Below are 13,602 nucleotides of genomic sequence, written 5' to 3'. Positions count from 1 at the left end.
AAAAATTTCACTTTTTTTCTCATATGCTGGTTGCCTGAATTATTAAATTGAAAATTAGAAAAAGAGGCATCAGAAGATGGGTCACCAATAAAAAATAGTATGCATTTTTTTTACTTAATCTGTGACAATTTAATTAAAGCTCATTTCCATAATTAAATAACTGAATCAAAAAAATTTTTAAATTGACTTATTTTACCTCAGAATAACTTTTTTATGTTTCCAGTCAAAAAATTCAGATAAAAAAATAAGAAATTTTTTTTTGATTGCTAATTTTTAATTGGGTCGATTTCAGAGCTGATCATCTTGTCCCCTTATCGGTCTCATTTTGCCCTGGTCTTCTTTATATCTATATATTGTATTTGATTATAGTACAAATTGATTATTTATGAGAAACGAAAAGTTATTCCATGAATCTTTTATTTGGCTAAAAAGATTTTTTTATGTTGTGACGAGAGTTGTAAAATAAAATTAATAAAAATTAATCCATTCAGTTTTTTTAAAAACTAAAGAACGAGGTTAAAAATATATGAGTTAATGTACGGATATAAAACTTCCGTCGCTTTTGAATGAAAATATTTTTTTCATACAGATGGAATAATTTTAAGTGCTTCTACAAAGTCTTTGTTTTCATGGTAATTAATTTTTTACATCCTTATAAATTTAAATTTTCAGTAGAAAAATAAATTTAATTTATCTGGGAAATGTTATTATCATTATTAAGATAACAAAGTGCTGTGGCGAATTTAAAGAAAATTGTTAAAGGATAAATCGATAAAGGAAACTCATGAAAGTCTTAAAAGCTTAATAAAAGGATAAAAAAGCTATAGGGTAGTGAATTTAAAAAATGTGCGTTTAAGATTACATATTTTTTAAGCTTCAAATTCCAATGCTGGTTCTGATTTCATAGTTCTTATTTTTATATACAATATCGTAGAATTAAAATGAATTCCTTTTTAAGCGGTAAGCTGAACATCAAAGAAATTCAAAATTTTTTAGCATTAAACCAGATATAAAATTAACTTTAGAGTATATATGTAGTGTATACTTTATAGTATATACTATGTATTTTATATTATTTGACTGCGAATTTTATGGAAATATTATTTAGAGATATGTATAGTAAAAAATAAAATTAATTCTAATTACACGGAAAAAAATGTACTGTTGCTGCAACAGGAGGCAGCCATTATGCAGCAACAGGAAAAAATCCTGTTGCAGCCACAGGATTTTCCTGAAGCTGCAACAAATCGGTCATGTTGCAGCAACGTGATAAAATCCTGTGGCAGCAACAGGATTAATTCTGTTGTTGCAACATGGCTGCCTCCTGTTGCAGCAACAGTGAATTTTTTTCCGTGTAGATTTATGCAGTTCTACTTTGATAGATATAAATCTTAGATCTCAAATTATTTCAAATTTTTCCTCATTCGATTTTGAAATATTTTCAAAAATCCAAATTTACTACTAAAGAAATTCGGGCAAAAAGAATTTTCCGTTCCAAAATTTGCAGTAAAATTTCTTATTTTTTTTTTTTTTTGGATAGTCGTGGCCCATTTTATTTCAAAAATTTGTTCAATTTTTTCATGGGTTGACAGTAATTTTTTTTGGAAAATTAAAGATTTATCTCATTCTTTTTAAATGTAAATTATTAAAGTAAAAACCCCACCATACTCTTATTAAAAAAAAAATACTATTTATATGTTCTGTTGTTTATTGCAAATAAAAAAAAAATTAATTGGAATCTGATATTAAAAAAAAATTACTTAATTAATGACTAGATGTAAAATAATAATAAAAATCCATTATAGTATTAAAGATACTAAAAAATAATTATCAATTAAAGTATGCAAATTAATTGGATCCGTAAAATTTTTAATTTCATTCACTTATTAAAAATATGATTATATGTCAGTATTATTATTTCACGATTTAGAAGTAGTGTAATTTCCATTAATTTTTATAGACAAACATAAAAGTTGATCATTAAAAAAAAAAAAAAACCTCAATAAATTTGAAAAAATTCCTCGTAAAATAGAATTGGCGGATGAAAAAAATTATAACATTTATTACATACATGCAACGCATCAGTAAACTAGAATAACAATAAATGTGAGGTGACATCGACAGAATACTTAACATAGATCGAATGGAAAAGCACAAGAGAAGCAGTATAGTTGAATTGAACTAATCCAGAGCCTCTGGTTTCTATCGAGTAATTTACTACGGTCTGATTATTCCGGAATTGCAATTTCTCGGTTTATATTTCTCTCTCTCTTAATCTATTTCTCTTTAGTCATATACTGAACGTTCATCCCCGTCGGATATGTTCAGTTATAACACAACGAAAACTGGTAGATGTCAAACCAAATAGACCCGATTTACACGATTAAAACACACGGTGGATTCAATATACATCCAATTGCAATCAGCTATTTTGTCAATTTACTATTTTAATCTTTTTCAATCCACTCACAATAAATTGTTATCCGTAGAAAAACATTGCAGCCCACAAAAATATAAAATAAAAAATAGATAACTACCCTCACCCATTTTTTTACTCTATCCTACATTCTATAAATAGGGGGAGGGGGAAGGACTTTCTAAGAAAAAATGTCAATATGTCAGTTATTTTTCACTAGTTCTACTTTTTTTAAGTTCCAAAATAAGTATTCCATATGACCCAGCTTTTAAAAAATAAAATTTTTACTGCGGGGTAAAATGGGCCCGTCTAAAAAATTTTAATGAAATTAGTTATTTTTAAGCAATTTTGAAGAATTTCAATCACCAACTGAATATTCGATGATAACGCGACCCAGCCATAAAAATAATTTTTACTTGGGGTAAAATAGACCGCCAAAAAAATTAAACTTTTCAAATTTCCTCTCAAAATTAAATTCACTTTTCTCCTGTAATAAAAATAATTTTGACACAAAATTATGTACCAAAAAACAAAATTTTATTGATGTAAATTTTGTCAAAATTCCAATCGAATTTAAATAAAAATTTGTATCACTGATTGCAGTTTCAAAAATTTTTTCATGGCCCAAATCACTAACGTTGGCGTTGACTGCATAAAAAAAAACTATAGCGTCCATTTTGTCGCTCGCAATATTTTATAAAAAATTTAGTGACCTCGTTTTTCCCCCTCCCTCGGTTCGTTATATAAATAAAACTACGATTAATTACAAAGTAGAACTAACCGAGATTTATAAATTAATAATAAAAGCAATTTAAAGTCAGTCATCTGACAAATAATTTCCTAAACTATCTACCTAGGTTATCTTAACATTTAAAGACATTAATTTACCTAAGTACATATATACATATATATCAACAGACAGAGAAATATCTAATGAAAAGTAAAGTTGAGTTTAGTTGCTGAGATTCCTTGGAGTTTGAAATTCCAACGGACACACAACTATTACTATGCGCACTCACACTCATATCTTCAGACTATCACTATAATGTCGTATAACGACTAGAGACTACTGCAATGTGTGCATAAGTATCTCCATATACCCCAGAGACAATTATGGACAATTTATTCTAGTCTGTGACATTAACTTTAGTAGTATATTTAAATTTTATCTAAAATATATCCGTTAGACACTCTATTTAGCCGCGGTTAGTAAGTGTAAAATATACTTAAGCATCAATGTAATAAAATTCATAAATTAATAACCACCTCTTAAATTAACGCAACATATTGTCAACAACATCAACAAATCAATCTGCACTTCTCACATGATATACAGCAATAATTTACTTCTTCATAACGTTAATCGTTAAATATTTTAGTCATTAATTTTGTGGGCTATTATTAGTACAGAAAATGTTTTTTTTTCAACCCGTGAAAAATTTTAAAAAATATCAAAGCGGGAATTTTAATTTATTAAAGAGTTTTATAATCGATGTGCATTAAAGAGGCGACGGATTGTCGAGTGATTTTTTTTTTATTTTCATGTCTTACGTCCGGTAAACATCATAAACCTCGAAGGATAATGTGTCGACCCCATTTAATGTCCCACTCAATATAAATTATATCTTCACTTGTACTCATCGTCCAAATGTAATGGCTGTTGAACGAAAATTATTTCCGACGCTGATGATCGTTCGAGGCATTTTCAGTGATGATAGTTTTTTTTTTTCATTTTTTTGCTCAAAGATCTTGACGATCATTTTTTTTTTCTTTGGGATCAGTGTGATTAATATTTATAGAGTAAAATAAATAAAGAAGAGATAAAGTGATACGAAAAAAAAAAAATTTTTATGGTGGGCGGAAGATATTTTTGGTTTATGTCGTGTTATAAATTATTGTGATGAAATAAGTTAATTTTAATTGTCTTCAGTTAGTAAAGTGTATCATAAATCAGTAGATCATTGACCTTTTTTTTAGATTTAAATAATTTTATTTGATATTTAATGCTAATGTGAGTTTATGAGCTTTTTTAATTTTTTTTTATTACTGGGCTACTTCTTTTTAGAGGATTTAATTTTTAGAATATTTTTCAGTTAATCCTTTTTTTTTTTTAATTGCATGATTAATTAAATTAGTTGGAGATATTTAAAATTACTAACACAAGATGTTAGAAAAATATTTTATGCCCTATGAGTAATGACAAAAAAAATTGTGGATTAAAAAGTCCCCGATTTATATGGCCAACAAAAAATAATTAAGTAAAAAAAAAAATAATTTATGCTAATTAAAATTTTAAATAAATTATTAATGTAATGAAATTAAATCTTTTAGATTTCTAAAGGGATATTTTATACAACTAAATGTTTACATTTTTATTTAGAGTTTCTGAACTTATTTATGCATAAATTTGTTGTACTAATTTTTATTTCCGGCTAAAATATATTTTTAAAAACTGTCGTGTTTTACTTAGATCTGAATAATGGAAAAATAAAATTTATGTAGATATATGTATATTTATGTAGATAAAATCAAAATAAGTTAAAATTGGCATACTGTAAAAAATTCAAATTTCAATTTTAAAAGAGATTTCGAAACCAAGTGAAGAGTTCCATTTAAATTACATTTTCCTGGGTAACAATTTTACGCTTTGAGGCAAAATAGAAGCTACGTTTTGTCCCGATTGATAAAAAAAAATTGAATTTTTTCTCAATTACACGACAAATAAGAATTTAAAAATAAATTTTTGAACAAAAAATTTTGAATAAATAAAAACCAGCTGTTTAATTTTGTTACTATATTGGAATAAATTTATTTATCCGACATAAATATAATAATTTTGAAATAAAAAAGACTAAAAATTTTTGAAAATGGTTTAAAATCACAATTTACCATCTTAAAATTTTGAGCAAATTGAAATCCATGCGACTGTATTTTTCAAAATTTTCACTTGAAGATCGAAAGAACAGTTTTTTTATAAACGAGGAATAAAAGATTTGGTATATATATAAGTTAAAGAAAAGTGTATTATTACTCCAGCGTCCCCATTTCGCTCGATCCTCCCCTACATTCAAAAAATAATTTATCTTATTTGCCACCTTGCGCTACTTTATGAACCAACAAAGACTTTTTTTAACTGGGAAGTATTTGCACGCACAATTTTTCTTTCTTAATTAAAAAATAAATTAATTCAATATGTCAATAAACTTTAAACGAAAGAAAACCGATAAAAATATATAACTGTATTCTTTTAAAATCTACCAAGTTCAGATAGAATAATTGAGTTATTTGAGTTAATTTTGCTCCGAGCAGCTGAATTTACGTTAGAATAGAGTTTAATTCACGCAACACTCAGTACAGTACATAAAGGGAATTTTATATTCTCATTTTGGTTAATAATTGGATAGTTTAAATATTTACTCTCTTCTAATAATTTTAAGCTCGAGTTTCATTAACTTAGTATAGATATTTCACGCAATTTTATGAAAATAATTACCGTCAAATTTTTCGTACTCACTAAAAATTATTTTGCAGATGTAATTTACCGGAATCCAGATTTTTGTACTCTATAAATATTTTTTTTTTGTTTAGTCAAAAAAAAGAAATGCAAACTTCAAAAGAAAAGTTTATTAAAATGGTAACGACGACTATGCTATGAATTAAAATTTTTTCCCAAATTTATGAGCTGGGGAGAAATAATTAACTTATAAAGTATTTTAATTCACGTCAATTAAATTACGCCATTAATATCTTAAGCTTTACACTTTGGGTTTTCAATAAAAAAAATTTTCGCTGCGCGCTTGACCCAATTTATATATTTATTTTGTTCCGTTCTAGAAACTTTTTGTGTGGTTCTACGCATACCTTTACTTGCGCAATAAACCCAGTCCTCGGGGTTGAAAAATAAAAAAAAAGTATTTTATGAAAACTCGTTAAAAGAATAATTTAAATTTTTTAACATTTTTTGTCAACTTTCAACATTCCTTCAATCAAATTTTAAAAAATCTAATGCTTTTTTTGATAAATTAACATTTCTAATAGTCATTGATTTTCAATTTTCATGATTCATTCATTCATGGAGAAATATGAAGACAAAAAATGCACGAATTTTTATTACTCTGTCGACCAAACTTGAAACAGGAAGTTGAGATGCAAAAAAATTATTATGTTGCACAATCATTATTGTCAGTCTCTTAAAATTTTTTATTCTCTACTATAATTTCTCACTTAGACAAATAAATTTCATTAAAATTTATCAGTAAGTTGTAGGCGTAAGGTAAGAGACCTAGTACTCGATCAGGGAACTAGTACCCGATCACTCATGTATTTGTATATCTATATCTACTAAATTTTACTACTCTCTTAATTTGAATCAGTGGAATTCCACTGGTTCATCAGTGAAATCTCACTGGTTCACTAGTAAAACTCACTGATTCGACCAGTGGTCTTGGCGGTCATTTAATCCCACTGATTACTCAGTGAACTTCACTGGTAAACCAGTGAATTTTAATGGCGGACGTAAAAGTCACTGATTTATCAGTGAGAATTCCCACTGATTCACCAGTGAGTTTCACTGATTCAACAGTGAGCTCATATAACTTTCATCATAACCCAACTTATACATATAGGGCATGATTATTTGCGTGAAATGAATAAATTAAAAACATATTTACGCAAATTTACTATACCCAACTTTCATTACATTAACCGTATTAAAATTATTCAAAATAATATGGAAAAAAGAAACTGCACTCGAACTTTCTTCGAAATTTTACAAATATAATGGTCGATTAAATTATAAAAATTATCAAGGCTTGGAAAATAGCTTAAATTAAAAACATAACATTATTTATGTAAAATAGAAAATGCAATAATAGGGTCACAATTTAACTTGAAATGTATAAATTAATTCAATCAACATTAATAAACAAACATTAGTTTATATATAACGTTCAATAACTGGTATAACTAATTATAGGTCGCTGTTGACAATGGACACTCGAGGTACTTAAATTTTGCACTAGTTTGAATCAGTAAACCCAATACTCACTGGTTTACCAGTGAGCAACTTCGGATCTCACTGATTCACCAGTGACTTTTTTACTCACTGAATGAACCAGTGGATTTCTCACTGATTCAAATTAAGAGAGTAAATATATCTATACAAATACATGGAGTGATCGGGTACTAGGTCTTTTACCTTATGATATTTTTTGTAGTGCAGTATAATAATTTTGTGGCAACTCAATTTCCTGTTTCAAGTTTCGTCGACAGCATAATAAAAATTCGTACATTTTTTAAGCCCATTTTTCTCTGTGTAAAAAATAATAATGATGCATTTATTTTCTCATTGAAACTTTTACAACCCTGCCTTTAATTATAATTTATTATAGAATTTATAAAAGTGTAAAAAAAAATTTCTATCCAGAATCAGTAAATAAAATAAAAAATTAAATAAAAGATAAAAGAGATAATTTTCTAAAGGAAAATCGAATTTTCTCAACTACTCTGTCAATTTCACAAGTAATTCCATAGTGACCACGAGATTGCTGTTAGTAGACACCTATTTCGTGTGTTGAGCGTAAAATATATCAGTATTATGCTCCAGAAACTATATGGTCCTCGAGAAAAAGAGGTTACTAAAATAAAAATAAAAAAAACTATGTATAGATATAAAAGTTAAAGGAGTCTTTTTCGTTAACGTGAAGAAATGTAGCACGTGATAAAGTTCCGAATTACCTTTTCTGTTATCCTCAGTAAATGTGATAAAGAATTCTTCAGACGTTCTCTTGAAACGAGATGATCTGTTTCTTTAGGAACTTTTTTTCTTTATACAATTCAATACTACTTAACTTGTACTATTTTGTTATTTACTTTAAAATATATATTTAATAGACCATTTAAAGTTAAGGCGTGTCATGGCACGCGACTGACACACAAGATCAACTACGAGGAATCCGAAAAATCTTTTTTTTATTTACTTTCTTTCTTCCGTCCTTCCTCCCTCTCTGTCTCTCTTTCTCTCGTCCTCGTGTTTTAAATTATTTTATTTATTTTCAGTAATTTCTATAAGTTAACTCAAGAAAGTCACTCTCTTAAGCTTTTATCGTAAAGCTTTCCAAGACTTAACGATACCGCAAGTGAGATACTGACTTTAAATAAACACAATGTTTTCATTTGCAGATACCACGTGGACTTTAGTTTACTGGTAGTTTTCGTCGTCATCTCAGTCTTGGTCTTGGTCTTGGTCGTTACTCTGTGACTCTAGGGATACTTGGGGAATACTCGACACTCTTTTGAGCTCGACAAAAGTGATATATAGCCAGAGAAATGTCTGAATTCAACAAGGAGCAAAATAACTAAGATACACAACTTGAACATATAAAAATTTATACTTCTTACTCTCTCGAATTTATTTCTTAGCTCACGGCAAAAAAAGATTTCTCTTACTTAACATTGCTTGTATTTTTCAACTTAACAACAAATATTTTTCAACTTAAAACGTCAACAACTCGATTTACGCTTTCAATCTTGTTTATAGAAAGAGAGAGAGAGAGACTGGGGTATGACGGGATACGGGATGTTAACCAACAAGTAATTCTTAAAGCTTTTTCAGTGAATACAGTCCGTTTTTATTCGTCGCCAATATTCTAAAAGGTCACAACACAAATTTTCAAAAAAAATTTTTTTGAATAAAACCTTAGTCGAAAAGTAGAACCTCGTTTAAACTTCTATAGTGCAAAAACGGAAATAAGCGCAACATAAAGGTTCAAATGAGGTTCTAGAATACGTTTATTTGCAGCCGCAATTCGAGGTTGAAATTGAAGTTCATTTTTTCGACCCGGGAAGTTGAATATTTTACTTAATTTCCAGGATGTATTCAAATATTATAAGTCAATTTCAGACGTGTAAAATTTTCTGTGAGTTAAAACCTTTCGAAAGAGTGGTTACAATAAATCACGAATAAATTCATCATTTTATAAAAATTACAATTTAAAAATTTTTTCTGACAAACGGCGGGATATCTGAAATTTTCTCTCTTAAATTTAAAACAGTGAAAATAGTGACTATTCACTGTTTACTAGTGAAAAGTATGTCACTAATTCAAACAGTGGTATACTTCTTACTAGCAATAAGTGACTATTCACTGCCAAATAGTGATTTTCACTAATTCGTTTTTAGAGAGTTGTAACTTTTTTTTTCACGAAATTCTAGACGTCTCTATTTAACCCGAAATATTTTATTTTACTCTAAAATTAATAATAAACTCAAAGCAACTAGATAATTGTTCAATACAACAAAATTTACATTTTTCCAAATTATTGAATTGTAAGAGTTCAAAATTTTGATTTTAAATAAAATTTCAAAAGCTTTGGATCTCAAATTTATATAAATTAGATCTCGTTAGATCTGAATGATTTTTTCCCGAGTATCCCGTAGTGACCGACACTTCATGTTGCTCTGAAACTTGAAATAAAACTTTTCAAAAAAAATAATAAATTTAGGAACTACTTTATGCCCCAGTCGTTTCTAAATTTACTTATTTTTATTCTATCATAAAACAATACCCGCAAAAATAAAGTTATTTTTGAAATTCATTTTCAAAGGGAAAACTTTTTTCCCACGAAGTCATGGGGCCATGACGACACAAATTAGAAGAATTTTTCGGCGCGCAGTCGCATTGTGATTTATTGTTCTGGTTAGATCTTTGGCATCGCAGTTTATATTTAGCGGATATATATGAGAGTAAAAGTATAAGTTAGACAGCCTGAAATATGTATATATGTAGAAGTAAAGAAGATAAGTGTATTTTAATGCAATGCATTGAAGATAAAACAAGAGAAGAATATGAAGAGGGAAATATATTTCATTGTGTAATCCCACAGGAAGAATGTTATGCTGATGTCCGTCGCCCGCCCAAAGCGAAATCACGGTAAAGAAGAAAATGTAAAAGAAAACCGTGGAAGCTTTATGTTAAAATATTTAGATTATTTATCGTATTTTGTTGACTCGATGTTCCGTAGGTACTGAAGACTCTAAATTGTACATTTTATATTACACATATTTTTTTTTATACTCAAAAGATCAAAGGATACATTGTCGCGTATGTTTAGTTTTGCTCGAATGTAATAAAAAATTGTTTTAAAAGTTTACTGTGACATTACTAAAATTAATTTGCTATTGATATTTACAAAAAATCCATTTTATTTTAAGATTTTACTTGGATAGATAATCAAGTTGCTTGCGAAGTTTATTTTTGAGGAGTTTTTTTAAATCAATGGCTCCGAAGTTTGAGTTCAAGTGTTTCACTGAAAGTTCTTTACGTTTAACGTCACTAACTTTTGAACTATTGACTCTAGATAATTGACTTTTTTTCTTTAGAATAAATTGTCAGATTTAAATTGAATACGAGTTTATTGCACTACTTTTAAAAAAGGGGAGTGAATTTTACGCTCTGAATTTACTCGGTTACTCCTAAAAAAAATTACTGCTTTCAAAATAAATAAATAAAGTTTTTATGAGCCGATATTCCGAACTGTAAGGACGTGAAACTTAACGTATATTGAGTTAAAGATTTTTTTTGTGATTTATTTTCATGATCAATCAACCCCCTCCCCCCTCTCCCTGTAACAAGTTTAAATGTCAGTCTGTTTATATTAATTACTCGAAAATCTCGATTATGTTTCTCTCGTTCCTTTACTAAAAAAAATTTTATCAATAAACAGGAGCAAATAAATAAAAAAAAAAATTTCGAGTCTGCATTTACTTCCTGCTTTTACTTTGCAAATTTATTACAGCAAATTATTATTTTTTTTAATTAAAATTCAAATTATCTGAAAATATTCTGAGATTGGAAAAGTGAATTTAAAATTTTATTTTTCTTAATGAATTGAAAACAAACTAAATAATGAAAAATGGACAATGGAAAAAAAATACTTTGGAAATCTTAACCAGTAGGGGATGAAATTCTTGTAAGTGAAAGTCTGGTATGTGATGCACGTGTTCGACATATGGATCAATTTTTAAAAAAAGTCACTAGGAAAATACCCCTCGAGGCGTAAACATCGTGGGGGTCAATACGATGGTCATAAAAAAAGACAAAAAAAAACGAAGAAGTTAAAAAATATATAAATTAAAATAGTTATTTGGACATATTTATATATACATAAAATATATCTTTATTACTGTACGTTTTTTCCTCTCTTAAGTTTCTTAAACATCTTCACAACACTTGGTTCTGTTTATTATCGTCACAGATATTCATTTGCCACCAAGACTCAACTAATCCCTACGGTCGACGGTAGTATTACACATTTTAAACTCGAGAATTCAGCAAGTGGTATTTTGTTTACATGAACCTGTCATGCGTGTTAGATTGTCGGAAACCGACAAATGAACAAATTTATCTTGTCGCACTATTTTACTTAACTTTTGATGTAACTCAACTCTTTTAACATTTATTCAGGTGTTTATAGATCACTTTTATTGTTATATATATCCAGTACACTCGAGACCCGACGCTTATCCGTTACTGAGTCCGGTATTAATTTTTTTTTATAAATAAAACCCATGATATATAATTGTACATATTTTATATCAGCTTATAAAAATATATCTATTTATTTTTTCTCATAATCATAAATTTTATAAAATCAGGTCGAGTTATTCTTTTAATAGATAATTTCTGCGATTAATAAAGATTTAATGTAAGCTAAATTTTTATATAAATCATCAAAATAAATGAATATTTTTTATTAATATACTGAGATTTTTAAAGGTTTAATTTATACGTAATGTAATTTTTTATAAATTTTTTACTGTCATAAATTTTTAACAATAAAAAAATATAAAAATGGAGGCTCAACTTTATAAAATAAAAGAATCCAAGGAAAAATGAGACATACTTCTGCAGGTAAAATTTTTTAATATACAAAAAATTTTATTTACGGAACCTAGACTATGGGGCAAATTGGCCACTATGGTTCGTGTGGTCAAAATTTTAAATAAAAAAAAAAATTGTGAAAATTTTAGAGTGAACTCACGACCTGAGGTGACCAATTTGCCCGATTTTCCTCTAGATCTCATAAATAAAATTTTTAGAAAAACAAAAAATTTTTTTTTCTGCAAAATTGTGTCCCATTTTCCCAGACATTTACGAATTTTACGGTCCTATTTTACCTCGAATTTTTAGGTTTGAATTGTATGACAAACTGATAAAATATACACGATAAGAAATATTTTGCGGATATCACTATGCCAGTATAGGCATGAACGCCATACTGTATGGTATCGAAGATTTTTATAGGTTATAAAATTGTATGCATAGACGATTCAACCATTGCGGGAATAGTAACATTGGCGATAGTTGTCGCGGACGCCGCAATGTCAGTATGGCCGTCAGGCCCATACTGCATTGTCGTACCCACAATGCTTCTGGCAGATAAACCTAGTCTAACGACACCTATATAGTTTTGGCGGTAATACGATAGTACACATTGATTGACACGCCAAAAATTATGGCGGGAAAAACTAGTAGCATTGTATCCTCGGCATTGAAGTATGGGTCTCAAGACCATGCTGTTTTGCCCTGCCTGCTATGCATACGTGTGAGCAATACAATAGCTCCAGTACTATACAGTATATTAAATAACGCCATACTTCTGGGACTCGTTACAAAACTGTCTTGGAATATTACACATGCTATTTTAGTATCCGTCTTGATACCAGCATAGTGTTGAACGCCATACATTTCTTACCGTATAAATACGAAAAAACTAATATTTGGAAAACTGATTCAATTTTATTTTAATATTTTAGTTAAAAAATAAAATAAAATTTATTAATCGTCAGTTAATATGTTCGTAAACAGAGTAAAATCTCTAAGTTATTTACACTGAGAAAATTTATGAGATACAAATATGAAATTACGTTTTATGCAAATTTTCAAGACTTGAATATTTGCATTGAAAATCCTCAGCAACTTTAGATTAACAAATATTTAATAAACGTATATTTATTATATATATATAAATATTGGTTTAATATAAATTAATAAATGTCAGAAGAAAATTAAATTCAACTGAGCACTCATCGAATATAAATAAATACTATGTTTAATATATATATTTAATATTTATATCGAAGTAATGGTGGAGTTGAATTTTTGTTGAAAACCGATATTTTAATAA

The 13,602-nt window shown here is 28.1% G+C and overlaps 1 protein-coding gene across 1 annotated transcript in view; it reads right to left on the bottom strand.

The window, feature by feature from the left end:
- Nucleotides 1–13,602, bottom strand: part of LOC130673314 (transcription factor SUM-1) — a 52,130-nt gene that overhangs the window by 27,664 nt on the left and 10,864 nt on the right. The gene's annotated exons all lie outside the window — the stretch shown is intronic.

The sequence above is a fragment of the Microplitis mediator genome, chromosome 8 (assembly GCF_029852145.1).
Source record: "Microplitis mediator isolate UGA2020A chromosome 8, iyMicMedi2.1, whole genome shotgun sequence".
Taxonomy (NCBI): Eukaryota; Metazoa; Arthropoda; class Insecta; order Hymenoptera; family Braconidae; genus Microplitis; species Microplitis mediator.
Note: the sequence above shows the minus strand (reverse complement) of the source record. Positions and strands in the feature narration are given on the sequence as shown.